Below are 21448 nucleotides of genomic sequence, written 5' to 3' on the forward strand. Positions count from 1 at the left end.
CCGATACCTTGCCTGCCATACCCCTCTATTCTGAGGGTCCTTGATTGTACAGGTGATGTGCCAGTTCATTACACAGCACTGGCCTCAACAGGGGGCTAGGGACTAATAAAAGGCTCATTAATAAATGCACTGACAATGCTGAGGCCCTGTATACAGTGTGATGCTGCTGGAGGGCCTGTTGCATCTTGAAACAACCACCGAAGTGCACTTAGACCACCAACCCTCTTCTGCTTCAAAATAGTGACTGGATACGAGCGCTGATCTGGCGCCATTAACCCGCCTTGACACGCTAGCTGATTTGCATCATTATGTCACATTCATACTGTTATCCGCATGATCTCTAACTGTATAAAACGTGAACGAACGCCAATATTGCATCTTCTGCCATTATCCTACTAACCTCCTGGAGACTTGCCTGCCAACTACGGCGACCGTGGACAGCTGTGAAGTCTGCTCGTGCCCCTGTGGTGGCGATATCCAGGGAGTGGGCGGCACTCCAAGGACCCCATGGGATCTGAATGCCCACACAATGTAGATCTATGCAGTTAGATAATCCTTATATTGCAGCCAACTCTCTGCTACTTGACCCACATGCATCATTCCTGAACCTCACAAGCAGCTCACCCCAAGTAAATAAATATAAGGGGAAAAGACACTAAGCAATCAACGCTTTCATTCGTCGCCTTACTCATAATGCTTAACAGGGCCAAGAGCCGGAGCTCAACTCTACACAACCGGCCGAAGAAGAGGCGCGAAGACACTGATTTACACGCAATACTTCTGTTTGTAAAAACAAGCCTCAAGGCCATGGACTATAAACAAGACCGACTTACAGGTTGATTGGATCAAGTCAAATATTGTGCCGATGAACATGAAAACGCTTGGATCATCTTGAAAACCGAGTTTAAGATGCGGATGATTCAAAATCGGAATCCAGGGAAAAATTACTATACATGGACAAGGTGCTCGAACTAATTAAAGCTAAAAATGAATATCTTGAAGCGCACTCTAGGTGCAACAATCTGCACATAACCGGTAATCCGGAAACTATCTCTGCCCCTAAAATGGAAGATTATGTTATAAAATGTGCTACTTGAACTCTTTTGTGACAACCTGTCTTTATTGCGGAAAGAACCCATCGATCCTTGGCTCCTAAACCATCTGTGGGAGCCACTCCGCGCCCAATAATTGCCAGACTCCTAAACTACAGAGATGTGATCCTGCGGCTGGGCTGCGAGCACGAATCAATCCAACACCAAAGCAACAACTTATCATTCGATCCTGACTTTACTTTGCCGGTCCAGGCAGCCCGTCGTGACTTTATGCCACTCAAGAAACTTTTGCAAAAAGCTGACATTTCTTATGCCCTCTTTTACCCAGCTAAATGTTGCATCTCTTTAAAGGGAAAATGCACTCTTTCACAGATGCCAAGGCAGCCCTAAAATTTGCTAAACACATTATAAAATCACAGCGTTCTCCGAGGGCCTCGGCCGGTTCTTTTGCGGTAGCCTCAGTGACAATGATGCTTCCAGTCCGTTGCTCCAATACGGTCTTATGGGCAATTGGGGGGGTGGGCTAATATGCACCTAAACTGTTTACTGGGTATGATGCACGAGCATAATATGTTTGAATTCTTCATAATATGCAGTAGATACTACTTATTAAAATTGCCCCCTGTATTCTGGCTCGGGCACCCGGTCTGGTAGGATTGTAAGCCCAGTGTTTCCTTCTTTCCATGTTCCCACGGGAAGATTCCCAACTACAATTCCTTCCGGTTTGTAGTTATTTGGAAGGGAGGGTAAGAAATGTATCTCAACCAGAATGGCTGGTTGTAGTGGGTGGGGGTGGAACATCCCTACCAACTATTATTTTCTATATACAATGAGGGCCTCACATTGTGGACCTCCATCTGTTACATTCCATCATAATGCCAGAGGTTCAATATCACCAACATCTCTTGTATTACTCCAAACATACGTGGCTTCAATGACTATAGAAAATCACGCCTTACACATGCTTATTTGAAAAGACACACAGTGGATATTTGTTATTTGCAAGAAACGCATATGAGCCAATCCTCCCCTTCTAACGTGCATGCACACTGGTGGGGGGGAAATCTACACTTCAGTCTTAACGAACAATGCCAGATTTGTAATATTTCTGCACAAAAACTTACCATGGAAATTGGCACACACCTTAATAGATCCAGGGGGACGATATGCCACTGGAGATCTGTATGGACACCACTCACTCAGACTGGTTGCTTTAAACGGTCCTTATTGTGATGACCCTGAATTTTTTGCTGAGGTCTGGGTGAAAAAGAAAAGAAAAGAAAAAAAAAAATCGCTACTCTTGGCCCTCGTCCTTTTATTTGGGGTGGAGACTTCAATGCTCTTATGGAAGATCAGTTAGATCGGGCTGGCATCTTTAAGAGTTTACACCCACTGCCACCATCAAAACAACTGTGGAAGATAACTGCTAGATAGATATTGGTGGTGGTTACATCCCCAGACTCTGGAGGGTAAGTGTATCTCTTCCTTTCAGAATGCATGGTCCACATTGGATTGTTTGCTGGTGTCTAGGGAGGGTGGTACCTGGCTTACCTTTGTCTCTCACTTACCACTCACCCTATCCGACCATGCCCTGGTGCCAATCCCTTTACATGTACCTCGTGTGCTTCCTCAAATCTTTAACTGGAGATTCCTAGTGGGGGCGCTTTTAGATGGTGCTTTTCGGGAAGGGATAAGTAAAGACATATTAGAATTTTTCACACACATCCTGAATTCAGTTAAATCTGCAGCCACACTTTGGGAGGCATTTAAAGTGATAATATGTGAAGCACCTATTGTCAAACAATCAGGAGTCTTCAAATCAATCAGAGGCACACTATCACAACTCGAGGGAGACATTCACAGACTTGAACAACAATACTATCGGACATGTAACACAACCATATTAGCTGATATCAGAGATAAGATATCTAAATTTCAAGGAGGCTATGAGGGGAAACCAGCCTTTTAAATAAAAATAGTCAAGCCAGACGCTAGGGGTAAGGAGACTGTCCGAACAAGACTCTTGCAAACCTACTCCTAACTCCACACACAGCCAACTAGGTTACTGAACTCCTAGAAAGCAACCTCCCCATGGGGACTACTGACTGTAAGGACCACTTTCTATAAGCAATTATATTTTTACAACTATATCGCCAGATCCAGTGGCGCTCTCTGCATACTTGGACACCATTCAATTACTCTGGCTTGATCATGCACATCGAGCCTATTTGGACTAGTCCTTCACCGCTGAGGAAATTATTCAAGTAATGCAAGGCTTGCTGGGTGATAAAACACCAGGGCTAGATGGCCTTACAACATCATTTTATAAAGAATATGCTCCTATACTGGACCCACATTTACTTGCAATGTTTCAAGATTCCACAGACAATGGCTCCTTGTCCACTTTGCTGAGAGAGGCAGCTAATATTACATTGCTGAATCCAGGGATACCGGCCATCTATGTGATTTCTATTGCCCTCTGTCATTAATAACCATAGATAGTAAAATCCTCAATATATTGCTAGCTAACTGCCTAAAACCTGTTGGTTCGACCTGACCAGTTGGGCTTTATTCCTGGCCGCTCTACCACTCACAACCTACGTACTATATTAGCAGTTATGCACCACATTGATCCTCAAATATCAGCAGTGGCTGCTCTATTGCATGTCACTAAGGCTTTTAATTCACTAGAATGGAGCTACCTTTTCAATCTTATAGCACTCTTCTATACATTACCAATGGTGAGAGTATTCATGAATGGGGAGATACCCGACACTATTCAGATTGGTCGTGGCAAAAGACAGGGATGCCCACTGTCCCCGCTATTTACCACTACAGCGATGAAGCCATTGGTGGCACGGCTGCGTCAACATCATGCGAGCAGGGGAATCGTGTTCACCTCTAGGGGGTTGGTGGTCTCCATGTATGCAGATGATCTCACACTATATCCACAAACCAATAGAAAATCTTGCCCCCATGACCGTGAGGTGGTCAGGGTTGGTGGCTACTCTGGGGAGCATATTAATTGGTCAGAATGTATAATATTGCCCATCACTGATAATACACACTTATTCACCTGAGTAACCCCTTAAATGGGGGTACAGACCCTGTCCACTCTCTTGAAATAAGGCTGTCAAGATGTAGAGGAACTCTACAGGGCAAACTATGGAGGACAGGATAGCTAGCTGTACTAAACGCCCTCTGTCCCTCACTGGTCGTATCGTGATTGCAAAGATGATTGTCCTCCCTAAGTTTTTATATTGGTTTACTAATATTCCGCTGCCGCTCACAGCTAAATTTCTCAGTCAACTAAAGTCTAACATGATTACATTATTATGAGCAAGTAAACAGCCTAGTATCTCCTGGGACCTGCTCACTTTCCCACTCACTCAAGGAGGTATTGGCGAGCTGGATTTGGCACTATATGCTTTCTGAGCTCAAGCGCAATTCCTATACTTCTAGTTACACCCCACCCCATTTCAGCCACACACGGCTGTGGAGTTGGACCGTGCCACCCCCAATGCACTTTCAGTGGTGCTATACCGACCCTAGAAAAGAAGTTAACATCATAGAATGTTTTCGCTGGGCATGAGTGTTTACGGAAAAAAGCTAGATTACCACACTTTTATCCCCTTGGTTGCAACGCTCAGATGCCACCACTTTTGGACAAGGGGGCTATATTGTGTGCACATAATTGCAATCTCATGGTGTTTTCCAACCTTTATACACAGGAACAGTTCTTTCACCCAACTGCCACGCCACCTCCAACGTTCATAGACACTCTCTTATACTACCTTTCTGGCTTCGCCACCACCCCTCCATGCATAAGAACAAATCCTTGTCACTTTAACTTCTCGGAAGTGAGTTACACCCCTATATAACACAATATACTTCTCCCATTATAGTGCCAAGAGCGCGAGAAAACTGGGAATGAGATACTGATTTACCTAGGTCATGGTCGTCCAGCGTAGCTTAGAGGTGGATAGTCCGCAAGCTCAGACACATAGGGCTTCTCTACCCTTTCTCCATCATTGTGCGACTGTGGAGAGACTGATGCCAGAATATCCGATCATCAGCTGTAGAAAACAAAACCACAAGTCCCAGAAGCCACATGGACGTTTTGAAGACAGGAAAACCTGACATGGCATGGGTTTTTGCCACATATATAAGCCCTTCCCTTCAATGAGGTCGGGGCTTGACAATCTACTTTTTGTATGTTTGCTGTCATTACCTTGTGAATCTTTTAGCTCGTGTTATTTCCGATCCTGATAGGATTCTGGATAGAGTCCTTGTGCTCTACCGAGGAGGGCGGCTCTTCCATCCATTTCTCGTGGATGCCTGTTCAGCAGCGCTGTTCCGGCTCTCCTTGCCGTTCCCCGAGAGTTCCTGGAGTCAGAGGTAATTTCCTTAGCGTAGGCAGGGGTGCGAAGGATCGCGTCTCCCTTAACATTTACTCACCTCGCTGTGACTTTACAACAGTGAGCCAATTCTGGATGCTTTGTTAATTGCGATCACGGATGACAGGGGTGCGAAGGATCGCAGCTCCTGGATAACAAATTCGACTCACTGTGAATTTAAAAGTAAGCGAGTTCAGGTTCGTGTGGAATTTTCCTCGCTGTGAATCGTACTACAGGATACAGGTACCAGAGTATTGGAGGAATACAACTGTTGTGTTCATAATACGTGTGTCCCTCACAGGACACCTTACCCTGTGTGCCCGCCAGTGTCCCTGCGAGGACACCGTACCAGCAGTGATACCAGCTGATCGCCGAGCTGACTGCAGCTGCGCTCCACGCTTTAGGAGCATGCGTGTTGGCCTTGAATAAAGGAGTTAAATATTTACTTCTTTCTTGTTATTCTTAACAAAACTGGCGACGAGGGGCCAACACGCAAGAACCCACGGAGAAAATAATTTTTAAAAAAGCAGTCACCTGGGAAAAAACTTCGATAACAAAGGAAAATGAATGAGTTATTGAGGAATTTAAAGCGCGGTGTATGCTGAGCGTAAAGCTGTGAAGAAATACGGAAAAGAAAAGTAAAACAAGAAATCTGAAAGCAGCCGCGAACTCAAGCGTGTCTACTGGCGTGTCAGCCAATGCAGTGAGGCCGGCATAAAGGTGAAAGACTTAAATTGCGGATAAAAACAAGGAGAAAGTACGAAGAACTGTGAACTTGTGGGGATGTGTGTTCAAGAGTGGTGCACTGTAGCCCAGAACTTGAGGTAACTTTCAACTGCCATATCAACGGGAAAAAAAAAACGGTTGACAGAAGGAACTGTCAGGAAGCAGCTGAGGAGTGCCAGAGCTCATAACACGTCGTTGCGTCTTCACGTAATCGACGTCGGCAGCCATTTTGAGGAAAGGTAATCTGGCGAATGTACACAGCGGTCTAGCCTGTTCTATGCAACCGTGAAGTGACAGCAAGGAAAATAAACGTGACGCTCCCAGTGCGCTTTTCAACAGAAACGGGAGATTTAGCAGCGCGCTGGTGGCGGCGGATGAAAACGAAGGATTAACTGTAAATTTATATTATAAAAAAAAAAAAACTTTAGCACATTTCACTGCAGCTGTGTAGTAACTTCTTTAAGAGATTATGAAATAGTACACGTTTTAAAGACTGAATGTGCACCATTCTAGCAGCAGAAAGAAATAAGGCAACTTAGCGTAGTAGTGACTATAAACACAGAAGTACATTACCATAGTCACGCCTTTGAAACAGAGGTATATCTACCTAGCAGCAGTAGGAAAATAAAGGGAAAAATTGCATAGTAGTGTAAACAACCCTGAAGTATTTTACTCAAACCAAAACAACAGATAAAAGAAAATGAGTGACTTAGCTACAGGATGTATATGGAATCTCTCACCCCCTGAGGCATTTCTGCGTGCTGGAAGTGTACCAGTTTTAAAGTGGGAAGAGTGGAGGGACTATTTCCTCAACTACATTTCCACAATTGAAGAAGATGCTGAATTGAAGCCTGAAAAAAAGTACAAGATGTTAATGCACAACTTAGGTGCAGGAGGAATAAAAGTATATAATTCCATGAACAAAAAAACAAGAGGTGGAAATGATGGTGATGTGTTCTCCAACGCGATTGATGACCTAAACGCATACTATAAACCTACAGTTTGTGTTGGGGTAGACCGATACAAATTTTTCCATAGGAAACAAGGGAAGGAGGAGACAATAGATGATTATGTATCTGCTCTTAAAGATCTAGCGATTAACTGTCGTTTTGGAGGACTACACGATTACTAATAAGGGATCAAATAGTAATGCAAGGTTCAAATGAGAACATTCAAGATAATCTTTGGGCAAAGGGAGAGTACCCACTACAGAACAAAGTTGACATAGCGAGGAAAGCGGAGCTTACTGGACGGTGTGCCAAAGCAGTGTTGAAAGATGAAAAAATAAAGAAAGAATGTGACCAGGTCAGCAAGGTGTCCGATCAAAAGAGTTGAAAAGTCAGCAAGCAAACTGTAAGAAAGGAAGACAATATCCAACCAGAAAGAAGACAAGAGAAACGGGGGAAAGGATATTGTTACCGATGCCTAAGCACTGCACACATGGCATATGATTTTAGATGTCCCGCACGAGAAGCAAGGTGCACATTCTGTGGACTAATTGGTCATTTCAACAAGGCATGTAATAGGAAGAAACCACAACATGTAAAAGCAGTGGCAGACGAAGAAGATGAGTTGGATGATGGCACGGATGAAGACATCAACATGTACATCCTTAACATAGACGATTACCAAGAACAAGTAAAGGTAACAGGAAAAGGAGCCAAGACAAGAAAACCGATGTGTACCATGACAATTGGTGGGGTGGAAATAAATATAGCTGCAGATACAGGCTCACCTTACACCATCGTGAATGAAAAGGTATGGAAAGCTAAATTCAAGGAGGTGATAGGTGAGAGACTCAATGAACCGGACATAATTATCAAATCATTTGAGGAAAAACCAATTGAAATATTAGGGTACAGGACTCTCAGGTTCATATTCAAGAGTAGAGAGGCTCAATGTAAACTCTATGTATCAAGGGTAGGACCATCTGTACTTGGATGGATGGACCAGGGAAGTCTAGGTATCAAGCTGGATCCTAACAGCCGGGAGCCATACGACTACACGCATACGACTACACAGAATCTCAAGGTAGAATGCCTACCAAGACCAACAATGACACTAAAGCAAATGAAATGGAAGAGTCACACATAGCAAATGTAAGGGAATGTTCCAACAAAATAACAAGAGATGAATGGTTGGAGGAACAAATGAAGAACAAAGACATAGTAATCCCATCCATGCCTTGGGAAACGATTGGTATCGACGTAATTGGGCCAGTGTCTGACGGAAATGAATTACAATATATAATGATTTTAATTGACCACTACACGAAATGGCCAGTAATAAGGGTCAATAAAAAAGCCGATTCCCTGCACGTGGTCCAATTCTTGGAAGACACCTTTACGCGCGAGGGATTACCAAAAAAGTTAGTAAGTGGTAACGGGGTACAATTCACCTCAGACATATTCAAAGGATACATGAAGAAGCACCACATCGAACACATAACAACGTCAAAATACCACCCTGTGGGCAACGGAGCCGTAGAGAAATTTAACAGAGTACTTGAAGGAAATATTCAGATGGCCACTTAAGACCAACTGGACTGGAAGAGAGAAATAATGAAAACAGTGTGGGCTTACAGGATAACGCCGAGCGAGTCTACTGGCAACAGCCCATTTGTACTCATGCGCGGACGGACTCCACTTACAAAGGACAATGTGGGCTGGGTTAAGACTGCCCGTAGGGTACACTGGGCTACAGTGATGGTGAAAGAAAGATCAGCTCAAGCACAATCTAGGAGCAAGAGTTACGAGGGAGGTGAAAAACAAGGCGGGATATGTGTCAAAGGTGAGAAGAAGCAGACACGCCGGCAAGGGTCAAGAGAGATACACCAAACCTCTTACCGTTCGTGAAGGGTACTGCAATTCTGCACGCTTGAATGATGGGAAAGCCTGGCGTTTCTCAGCATCGTCAGTTCGCAAACATCCCGGAACCGATACAGTGGGCAACACACTGTTTAAGACTACTGCAGTGCAATCCGGAACGCGGAAGGATAGTACGGCAAGACAATACTTTTCTGACACTAATTCTGACATTGAACTTCCTGCAACCCTAGGACAGAGAAGTGATGATTGTAAGCACGAAGGCACCCGACCAGAGGACTGTTTGGCCTCTTCATCCAGACCTGCAGGCACAAGGCGCAGGCTACCTGCCATCCCGGTCTGTGACCTGGCGCAACCTATGGACAGAAGCAGGGCTGGTAGACTGTTGGGACCGCCAGCTAAACTTAAGGACTATATATGTGGGTAGCGGAGTCCTACACTCCCTTCCTGTCTTTGTTGGTTCCAGTTCTCCCCAAGGAACGGGGGTGTGTTGTGTTCATAATACGCGTGTCCCTCACAGGACACCTTACCCTGTGTGCCCGCCAGTGTCCCTGCGAGGACACCGTACCGGCAGTGAGGTCACCAGCTGATAACTGTCACAAGTGACAGTTACCAGCTGGTCGCCGAGCTGACTGCAGCTGCACTCCACGCTTTAGGAGCATGCGTGTTGGCCTTGAATAAAGGAGTTAAATATTTACTTCTTTCTTGTTATTCTTAACAACAACATTCGGTTGATTTCGTGGGTCGAGACAATTTGCCTTCTTTTTGTTTTGTTTCGATAGCAGTATTATGGTTTTTTAATAGAATCGTGCTTTTGGTGAGGAATGATCCACAATACATTTGTATATCTCCCCCTTGGATATCCTATTGCTGATTTCTTCTGGATAAGTCCTTATTGCTGCTTGCATGACTGCGAGTATGCTTGTGGGCATCCTCCGTTTTCAGTTGTGTATGACTAGGTGATTTTCGTCACATTTCTTTCTCCTTTCTTGCATACAGAGCATTCCTCTGGGTGGTGTTTTTTCTGAAGCAGTGCCTATCTGCTTGTCAGGTGATAGGTTAGAAGACGACACCAGTCATTACAGTATCTTTATTTGTTTTATCCATTCCCCTTTTCCCCTGTATGTTTTCTACCAAAGCAGTGGTGGTTTCGCTCTTTGGGGGTTTACGCAGAGGGGAATGGGAGAATTTAATCATCGCACCATCATCCCTGCTGGTTGTCTCCTTAAGGTCAGTGGCGTTTTACAGTCTGGCAGAACCTGACAACCTATTAAAGACACCCAGTGGCTTATTGCTGTGGACAATTGCAATTCCTGTCCCCAAAACCTCCGGTTGAGGTTCATTCATTTGAAATATTTACAACACGTCTACCGCACTCCTAAACAATTATATCTCATTGGATTGGCGGCCGATTCACCCTGTTTGCACTGAAAAGCACCACAAACTTAATTCTTGCACCTGACGTGGTTGTGTACAAGGGAGGCATCTTTTTGGGATGAGGTGTTTGTGCACATACATATGATCACTGGATTTCAGATTCCACGGCCTATATTAGTTGGTTTATTGGGTTATGTTAAAAACTCCCCTAAGTCACATCGCCGCCTTATTGGCATGATGACGTTGTTGGCAAAGAGAAGAGTGGCCATGCATGGGGTAGGGAACTCGTCCCACACTTACAACTTGGTTACACAATATTACATTTTGGCAAGAACAATTGTCCATATAGTAGGAACTGATGCCCCCTCATTCCCGACCTAAGGAAATCTAGGAACCATTAAACTCCTGCCTCCAACATAGAGATTCGGGTAAGCTCGACCGGAGCCAAGCATCATCACAAACCACATAGGTGTGGATTTAACCCATTCAATGGGGTGACTCACTCGATATCATTTCTATTAACAACCTTCCGCTCTCCCTTTCCTAGATTAGGAGTTCTGAAATTTGATTTATCTTGTTTCTTTCTTTTTATGACTGAGACTTAATTTGGTAAAGGCTGTGATATGTAGTATATATACAATTTTTATTAATACATCCTGGAGTGTCCTTCGAGACGATGTCTCATACAATATTCCTTATGCTTTTCCCTTCTCCCACAACTCCCCTGATCTGTCAACTATGTTGCTTGTTCATTGTACAAGATCTATTGCAAAATGCCAATAAAAACAAATATAACAAAATTTATATATAATACATAAGAGCGAGTAAGAAATAGGAAGTTGTACATAGGCACAAACATAGCACCCACTAACCTTCATTCTATATACATTTTCTTCTATTATTTTAGTATACCCATTATCCTTAAATCCACTAACTAAATTTTCTCTAAGCACTGGTACATCATGTTTCAATTCATTTCTTTTAGTAGTATTAGTAGTTATTAACGCAATCTGAAGCATATGCCACAGGAGTAGGTAAGGACAACAACAGTCACGCTAAAACTACTAATATTATTACTACAACATTGACCCTTCAACTTTACAGCATTTGCTGTACTTTATTTCCTATTGTGACAAAAACTCTTGTTGTGGTACAAAAGAAGAAAAAAAAAACTTTTACAACAATATTTTCCTTTTTTTACTTCTTATTTTATTAAAACAATAATCAAAACAAACATTCAAGGAAGATTGTTGCTTAGCGAAGCGGCTCCGAGACCCGCCACCGTAATCCCCCAAAAATCCGTACATCGATCCGAGCTCCATTGGCTTCTTACCCTAATTGAGGCTGTTCTGATACTGCCGTGTGGGTGCTGTTTGTAGGAATCCAGTCCCGAGGCTCTGTGAGAGAGTGCGACGCAGCGGCCTTGGGACCTGGGAGGAGCAGCGGCCTTAATTTCCCCCTGCGTGTTGGAGGACCGTGGGGCTGCGGACCTTCTTGGACCTGAAGCCGACCTGGCTGAATACGGTCACGAGGATAGACAGATACAGGGACGCCTGTCCGCTCCACCACAGGAACAAAGAGCGGCGAATTGCTGGTTGGGGGAATCTCCTTCCCAGCGGGGTCGAGATGTGCAGCCCGGCCGGGATTTCAACATCAAACGGGATCCTCTGGACCTACAGAGTAAGTGCGGTTTGGGGCAGTGGAAAGTGGAAGCTGCCCCTGGGACTACGGGAGGCCTGCAGACCGGTGACTTACTTTACTCCCCACCCCCACAGGGAGCGTCTTATACAATTGTCAGCGGGGGCATCACTTTGCATCATAGAGGTCCGGTGTGGAGTCCGCGCACCGGACGTATTGACAAGGACCTCCAAACCAACTTAGATCTGTCTGGAATGCTACTCTGTGAATGAGGTGAGGAGGGATTATCCTGGAACTTGTGGGGGAGGCCCCGAAACAACAACCAACTTGATCCTCTAGAGACACCTTGAACCTCTCGGGGGAGGGGAATACGGATCACACACCCACCAGAGCTATAAGACCACTAGGGAAGACATCTGAGACCAACAAACAGTAACTGTGCCATAACCCCCGTCTCCAAACTCACTCTTCTACATACCAGTCAATACAGAGATGACTCGGTGGGGAGGGGAGGGGCGGGAGACAAAAGAGGTTTACATAGCCCTATCACTGCCTCAGCGAGGGACAGTGAGAAAGACCATCCTGGAGCACTGTGTGATTTCACTCCCCCGCAGAGCGAACAGATCTCCTGTGGAATCATACTAATGCAACTTGATATATACCACCTGGTGTACTGTGAGATATACACCACCTGTGAGGGACCCATGCCACGAATGATACTGGGCACCTAGAAGGGGGATCACGTGGGGAGAAACCCGAGAGGCCACGTCCGACACCCTAGAATTCAGCTTGCAGGCGGCGGCGAGTACCGCCGGTCCCCTCCAGCCCCAGTCAAAGCTAGTTGGATAAATTGTAAGATGACCAGTGGAAAGAACGCGAAGGGGTACCATCAGACGAAGATAGACAAACTTGAGCAAGCAAAGAGGCTCGAAGCCCTAGAGAGCTCTCAGGACCAATTGGCCTCCGACGTCTCACAGGCACCAGATGAAGCCAATTTATCTCTTTGTGACATCATGACAGCCATACAGGGAGTTCGTACTGAGTTGAAACTTCGCATAGACTTAGGGTCTCACGTCAAGGAAGTGAAAGACTCAACGACCACCTTACTGCAGGACACAAAATGTCTCAAGACGCAAGTTGGAGAACTAGAGGCCTCAAATAGATTTTTGGAAGAGCGACTAGAAGATTATGAGGGCAGATCCAAACGAAGGAATGTCTGAATTTTGGAGGTCCGAGTAGGTGCAGAAGAGCAGGCTGCAGATCTGTTCGTGGAGGAACTCATCCTTAAACACCTCCAACGTAGCGGACTCTCCAAGTTCTTCTCCATGGAAAGAGCACACAGAGTACCGGGAGGTCGCCCTCAGGCTGGAGCACCGCTGCGCCCCCTACTTGCCCGGCTCTTTCACTTCAGAGATCATGATTCTGCTCTCCAAACTTTGCTATGGAAACTTAGGTTTAGGTATGCCACGTTGCACCTCTTGATTTGGTTGATCGGCTCAATGTAGGTGAGAAGCAATAGTCTAAGTGGATCCAATGACAAGGGTTGGGGAGGGGGAGGAAAAGACCCCATATAGATATATGAGCGTAGGGACAGGACCAGAGATCCCAGAGCTTAGCCTCCTATCCTGCAACGTTAACGGAGTGGGGGACATTAAAATAGGAGTAGTGCTCCAATACATCAAGAGACACTCTCCGGACATCATTCTATTGCAGAAAAGACATCTTTTAGGTACTGCATGTATAAGGCACTTGGCCGTTGGGGCTATAAAATGGTGGTACACATGGGCTACACTTCCAGCTCCAGGGGACGAGTATCCCACTTTCAGTTAATAAGACCTGGACAGACAAACCGGGCAGATATGCTGCTCTGAAGAGCACATGGGAAGGGGAGAAGATCAACATTATATCTGTCTATGTAACTCCGGCTTGCATAATGACACTCTCCCGGACACTTAATGATACCATGGACCAACATCCCCTAGGCGGACTATCCCTCCTAAAACCCAACTCGCAGAGTTTTTAGCTGCACTGGGAACAGTGGATGTCTGGAAGGCTTTTAACCCCTCTTCACAACACTTCAATGTCCACTCCAGGGCCCACTGTAGCATGTCTTGCATTGACCAGCTCATTTCATCGGCCTCTTTCCTGACAAATTGTTATGGTGTGTGACACCTAGCGAGGGGTATATCACACTATTCTCCTGTGTGGGACAGATACTGTTAAGGCTCTCCACGAGTGAGGGACACAATGTCTATAGATCCCTGGCTCCTCAAACTTCCAGGAATACGTGAGAAACTCCTAACACAGACAACCCACTATTTCAACAAAAATGAGCTTTCACTGAGGCTTTGGGAAGCCTACATTGCAGTAATCAGAGGTCACCCCCTGTCACTGATGGTAGGACATAAACAGGATAGATGTGCCACAGTAGGTGCGCTTGAGCAGGAGATTCTGAAGCTAGAAGCCCAGTTAGTGTAGGATATACAAATAGACACACACACCGCTTATGCTTGAAACAACAGAAGTACAGGGATGTAGTTGCAGAAGTGGTTAGGACTAAGAATAAAGCTACACAGCAACGGGTGAATGAACTGGGAGACTGAATGGGAAAGTTGCTTGCCTGGCTAGAGTGATCGCCCGCACCGATGGGTGGCAGCGATAAAGTCGCCAAACGGAGAGCACCTAAGAGATCAACAAGCTACTGCAGATACATCCGCAACCTATTATTCTAAACTATACACTTTCGACAGGAATGGCTTGGAAAAAGACTACCTAACCTTCTTAAGGGTTAGCCCTCACCTGACCCTTTCTCCTGATGAGGTGGTGCTTGTAGAGAGCTCCCTCACAGGGAAGAAAGTGAAACAGGCCATTTGAGCACTGTAGCCAGGCAAAGCAACGGGGTCAGTGGGATGCCTATAGAACTATATAAACCCACAGCACCAACTTTAGGGCCCTACCTCCTGAAAGTGTTCAAAGAAAGTAGGAAAATGGGCACACTCCCAGAGGAACAGAGACTCACCTTGGTGGTTATAATACAAGAGGAGGGCAGACCACCGGAACAATGTGCTTCTTACAGGCCCATTTCCCTATTAATGCAGAAGCAAAGATCCTGGCCAAGCTCTTGGCATTATGTTTAATCCCACAAAACTGGTCCATCCAGACCAATCAGGGTTTATCCCTGGTCGCAATACAGCGCTAAATCTGCGCCAATTCCATCGGGTCCTGGTTCGGGCTCACAAAAATCTACGAAGAAGTGGCAATCCTTTCTCTCAACGCCCTCATGGCCTTTGACACCATGGAGTGACCAAATCTCTTTGCTGTTCTCCACCACATGGGCTTTGGCCCATGATTTTTGTCTTTGCTGCGATTATATTCAAAGCCTTGGGCGCACGTGGTGGTAAACGGAAGAGCGTCCAGGGTTTTCTCGTTATATGCCATCAATATTCTTCTCTATGTGGCCTCCCCCAGGTCTACCATCCTCAGAATGATGAGCATCCTGTCGATCTTGGGGGATTACTCTGGATATCTGATTAATTGGACCACATCAGTGATATTTGTCCTCCACGGTCCAACACCCCACCTCCCTTCAGGATGTGAGTCCCATGTCGCAACAGAGAGTTTTCGATACCTGGGCATCCACGTTACCACTGAGCCAAAGGTATTCACAACTAAAGATCTGCTTTGTCTCTTGACATGTCTTAAAAGTTATGGTCCAATTGGAGATCTATCCTTCTTTCTTTATTAGGAAGAGCAGCACTCTTTAAAATGATGGCACTGCCCTGCTTTCTCTATGTGCTACAGAACACGCTCTTTCCAGTACGGACACATATTTTAAAGCAATAGATAGCAAAATCAGGACACTGTTGTGGGATGGAGGCTCACCACAGCCAGCCTATCCTATAGACCGCCTGGTTCTCCAACTGGGAGGATACCGCTGAGCACTCTGATCCAAGCCGTCTTTCTCTGGAAGGGCCAAGAGCTCTAATGGTCCCTCTCTAGCACACAACTTGCGAAAACTGGGGTGTGAAAAGAAGATTACACAGGCCATGCCTCTGTGGGACGCTGAACTCCTGGGCACTATGGCATAAATGTAGGGATTTGATAGGGATCTCTACCGTGGGGGATCTGTGTACAGCTGAAGGGGTGATTCCATTTCCGGACTTATAAAAAAACTCCGAGGATGAATTAAATAGGAAAACGTGGGGCTACTGCTGGAACAGCCAAGTCATAAGGGCCTTCCTGAATGGGAGGAGATCGTGCATCTGTCTTAAGGTAAGCGGCATGCAGTTCCAAAGTTTGGCAACTTGTACCTGAAAAGATAAACCTCCTATTCGAGAGCGGAGGAACACAGGTGTGCTTACTTGTGACAGGGACGAGGAACAAAGAAAGCGCCTCGGATGATAGAACTGGACTCTTTTCATAAGATAGGGGGCTCCGGTGTCATGTAGGGCCCTAAAGGCCAGGACAAGAGCTTTGTAATAGATCCTCTTGCGGATCGGGAGCCAGTGAAGAGATTTCAAGTGGGGAGACATCCGCGTCCTGGGACCAAGTAAAAGTATCGCGCTGGCTACAGCTTTTTGGACCACCTGGAGGCAGGTGAGTAAGTATTCCGGTAGTCCAAGGTATAGAATATTAACATAGTCCAGCCTGGATCCTATCAAGGCCTGGACCACTGTTTTCCTGTGGGGGACCAGGAGAAGGGGCAGGAACTGTTTTAGCATTTTCAGGAAGCCGAAACATTGTCTGGCTACCGCTTGAATCTGGAATTTCATATTTAGGGTGTCGTCCAGTTTCACCTTCAAGTTTTTAACTGACCTGACCGAGGTAGTGGGCGGATGCATGTCCTGTGGCCACCAGCTGCGCCACAGATTGTTAGGGGGCAGACCAAAGAAAATCATTTCCGATTTTTCGGAGTTACATTTCAGTTAATTTAGCTGGAGCCAGGCAAACACCTCTGATAAACAAGAGTTGATCACTTTGCCACTGAAATCTGAGTCCTTGTCACAGGTGAAGAGCAGCTGCATGCTCCATGGGACTCAGCCAGATTCGCTAGGTGGGGCATGTAAATATGATGGTAGCCAAACAAAATATCGCACAGATGTGGGGGGTATCGACAACTCCATCCCTTGGCGATTGGAAGAGGGGCTTGGATTGGTGCATAGTAGCTGAGAGATCTGTGTATTTAAGTAGGGGATGCTCCAAAAAAATGGGAGGTCTGGGGAAAGTGGAATGCTGTCCGAGAGCTAGGGCTCAAGATAATATAATGCAGGAATACGTAATATGATAGGGCTCTGGGTAAGGAATGTATTATCTCGTATTCTCGCCTCTTACCATATATATGTGTAAAGGACTGTTGGCTTGCTAATTGGTACTTACCATCTGTATAACACAGAGTAGATTTTCTCGCTCTGCTCATTAATTGTATAATAATCAGACGTATGTGTGAGGCACTCTCTTTGCCTGTCAACAATAAAAATATGTTGTGAAAAAAGAAAACAATCAGACGTATGTAATGTGGCGGATAACCTTATGTTAATAAAAATAAATTAATTAAAAAAATTAAAATAATTCTCAGTTTCTTTATAAAAGCTTAATTTCTGTTCAATTTTCAATTCTCTGTGCAACAGCAGTCTCAAAAATGTAATCTCAAAAAGTCTCTTTATTCAATTCAAGGTGGTTCAAAACTCTGCATCTGATTCACTCTCAAACTTGTACTGTCACTTATTCACAAATATGCACTCAAAACAGTTTCATCATCATCTTCTTCCCAACCTATAGCTAAATACACTCACTGAGACGAGGCATATTTTTGATTTGGAATTCCCTTTCTCCCTGATCTCCTTGTCTTTGCCAGTTCACATTCATTCGTCTCCGAATCTATTTGTCTCTCATTCTGGTCCTCTGGTTCACAGTGTTTTTTGCAAGTTTTCTTCCTTAGAATATCTTCTTCAACTGTTTCCCCTTCAGCAACAGGTTCTTCACTCTCTGCGGAACTCTGGCTTGAGCTCAAACTCGAAATTGAACTCAGATCATCTTTGTTTACTCTGTTCATTGTGAACCTTTTCTTCCCTTTGAGAGCATTTGTAACTTTGATCTGTAAGTGTAACTTCTCACTGCTTGGATCCGAGACTACTACTTCTTGCTGCTACTCATACCTTTCCTCTTTTGCACTGCAACAGCTCTTCACTCTGATCTCGATCTTGAAAATTGGACTTCAAGAATTTCTGTTTTTTAGTCAGAAATCTCACTAACCTGAAACCTCACCACTTCATTTTGCTTTTGCTCTTTTTCTTCACCAGTGTTAAATTTGTCACCTCTTTCCCCAGCCCCACTCCCCCCCCCCCCCACTCTCTCTTTGTGTGACCAGCATTGAGCTACTGTGACACACCATTACATTTTACGGCAGTGTTCAGCATCAATATTACCTGATGTGTTCCCTTCCAGCACTTAACGCACCCTTCCCTCACATGCTTTTGGCTCACAATACAATCGCCAGGGTTATGACTATTACAGGCAATGTCTTTGGATTCTTCTATTGCCACATTCTCCCACTGAGAGACATATGTCCCCATATCAGCCAGATCCCTGCATTAATTTAGCACAACGTCATCAGTTATCAGAGCTAGTGCAGCTGAAGGAACATATACAAGCTTCATTGCTCTTACCATGATGATCTCATGGGGCGATATATCAGTCCTTCTGTCAAGAGCACTTCTCATGCTCATCAATACAAGAGGGAGGGCACCAGGTCACTTTAAACCAGTTGAAGCACTGATATTTGTCAGTTTATTTCCAAGAATGCCTTTCACTCTCTCTGCAACAGCAGAAGATTGACAGCAATTAAACTTTTGGTTGATCTCAAACACTATGCAGATAATTTGCCAAATCTCATTATAAAATGAGTTTCACAATCAGTCTCAATAGAAGTAGGAAGACCAAATCTAAATATTAAATTCCTCAACAGCAATTTGGCAACTGTAAGGCTATCTCATTTCCTGGTGGGATATGACTCAACCCATTTAGAAAACAAGCCGATAACTATCCAGGTGCACTTCAAACCATTACAATATGGCACCTCAATAAAATCTGCTTGGAGTCTTTTAAATGGGCTTTCTAATTTGCCAATATGGTTCATACCAGTAACTGTTGTTTTGCCTTGATTATTCAAATGACATACCAGACATCAACTGCAAACATGGTCAGCAACATTTCGAAAGTTTGTATTTTCGCAGTACTTTTTAAATATACTAATCAGACTATCCCTACCTGCATGTGACCTTTTATGCAAATATTTACACATGGGACAGAATGCTGAGTTAAGCAGGAGAACTTAATGCTCAGCATTCACACAGAAATCTTAATAATTTTTCTAGTAGCCTAGTCTATCCCATTTTTTTTTTCATCATCAAAGGCATCCTCCTAGAAACCTCTCCATTCACTCACAGAAGTCTGCATTGAATTCATAAAGAAACAATTCACATTTTCTGCATTTCGTATTGAATTAGTTATCTATTCTCTATTTTCACCCTATTATACAACTACCTCATCTTGCAATGCACAATTATTTACCACTTGGCTGGCATACTTATTTCCAAGAATGACTATGCCTTTTCAAGTTTTATGAGCAATACACTTTACAACACCAATTTTATTTGGTTGTTGTATGGCTTTTAACAAATTCAGTAGGTAAGCACCCTTTTTGTAGGGGTTCCTGAAGAGGTCATAAAACCTCTTTGTGACCATAGCCATGGACAATTCCAAAGCCATATCAGCTGTCTGTGTAAATTGTCACATCCAAAGTGATGAGCAGCAACCTTTCGTTAACGCAACCAACTCTGCCTCTTGTGCCAAAGTTACATTTGGCGGAGAAGATGCTTCTAAAGTCTCAGAAATGGAATATACTGCATGGGCAGCACACAATGCTCCATATTATTCTCTAAAACAAGAACCATCAACAATGTCAGATCAGCCATTTCAAAAAGGAGTCTCTTTAATGCTTGGTCTTAGTTTTGTACAGAACTCAGTCACTTCTAGACAATTAAGATCTGGTCCGTCATGAATCTCATCATTTTCCTTGTCTTCACACCTGCCGTCTGAAACAGGAAGCAGTGTTGCTCGATTTAAAAAAAACTGCATCTTCTAATAAAGATGTTTTCCGCTGCAAGTATGGTCTACTCATAACAAGTCAGTCTGCAGTTGGTTATATGCTGTGTTCTCATTCGGTTCAAAAGTGTCTCAACCAAATGTGGGACATATACAATCAATCAAAGTATGGCCCATAACAATCCCTTCACTTTGTTCAATGGCAATTCAAACAGCTGCAACCAATTTTAAACAACCAAGAAGACTTACAGCTACAAGATCCAACACAGCAGATAGGCAAGCCACTGGGTACATTTCATCTCTATGCTTCTGTGTAAGAATTGAAAGTGCATATCCATTTCTCTCACTGCAGAACAAAAAGCAAAACTGAAACTGTAATCAGGCACCTCAAGTGCCGGCGCATGACACAAACTCTCCTTCAATTTCTTAAATGCATCAGAGCATTCACCATCAAATGGTACCGATCTTGGATGTAACAACATATCACCATAACCTTACTAGAGGTTTGGGAGTCAAGAAAAAGTTTGGAATCCACTGAAAACAGTACTGAACAATTCCAAGAAACATCTGAACTTCCCTGTGGGTGGTCAGCTGACTAATTTTCAGAATTACAGAAACAAATTTTTTTAGACTTTCCTCACACCCTTTTAAATATGGTGTACAGGACAGGTGACTTCCTTCTTACAATCATGCATCATTTTAGTCAGGAAAACCTTATGCCCATTTTTAGGCAAGATGACTTAAAGCAATTGTAGAATGTTTACAGTCCTCTTTTGTCTTGGATGTGACCAGGAGGACATCAATATACTGCACTAAAATGGACAAGCATGGAAACGTCAGACTTTCTAGATCTTTCTTCAGGATTTGACTAACAACTGAAGGACCTTCTGTATAACCTTGTGGGATTCTATATCACACAAGAATATTATCGTGATTCCTCATGCAAAGAAATTGAGACGAATGCTTGGTAAAAGTCGATTAATATACACCATTCTGCTTTTGACGGAATCTGAAACAAAATCACTGCTGGATTAGATACTACTGGACAATATGAAACAACAATCTTGTTAATCATATGGCGCTCTTGTACGAATCTCCACTCGCCATTCAGATTTTTTATTTCCATCATAGGAGGGTTACAAGGACTACCAAGTACCTCCTGCAGAATTCCTTGCTCAATCATCGTTTCAATCACTAGTTTCATTCCTTCTTCTGACTCTTTTGCAAGTCTCTATTGTCTAGTTCTAAGAAATATTGCATCTGGCTTGACTTTCATTCGGACTTCTGGATATGGTCTTGGCTTAAGTCGTGGTTTGCATACCACTATTTT

The 21448-nt window shown here is 44.2% G+C and overlaps 1 protein-coding gene across 3 annotated transcripts in view; it reads right to left on the reverse strand.

The window, feature by feature from the left end:
* MTIF2 (mitochondrial translational initiation factor 2) overlaps window positions 1-21448 on the reverse strand; it is a 348454-nt gene that overhangs the window by 299924 nt on the left and 27082 nt on the right. The window contains exon 1 of one of the 3 annotated variants that reach the window (XM_078649491.1): window positions 18681-18829. The exons of the other annotated variants lie outside the window; for them this stretch is intronic. The gene's annotated coding sequence lies outside the window, so the exon portion shown is untranslated. Of the gene's footprint in view, window positions 1-18680; window positions 18830-21448 lie in introns of those variants that run through there. 3 annotated transcript variants of the gene reach the window in all.

The sequence above is a fragment of the Lissotriton helveticus genome, chromosome 6 (assembly GCF_964261635.1).
Source record: "Lissotriton helveticus chromosome 6, aLisHel1.1, whole genome shotgun sequence".
NCBI classification, from domain to species: Eukaryota; Metazoa; Chordata; class Amphibia; order Caudata; family Salamandridae; genus Lissotriton; species Lissotriton helveticus.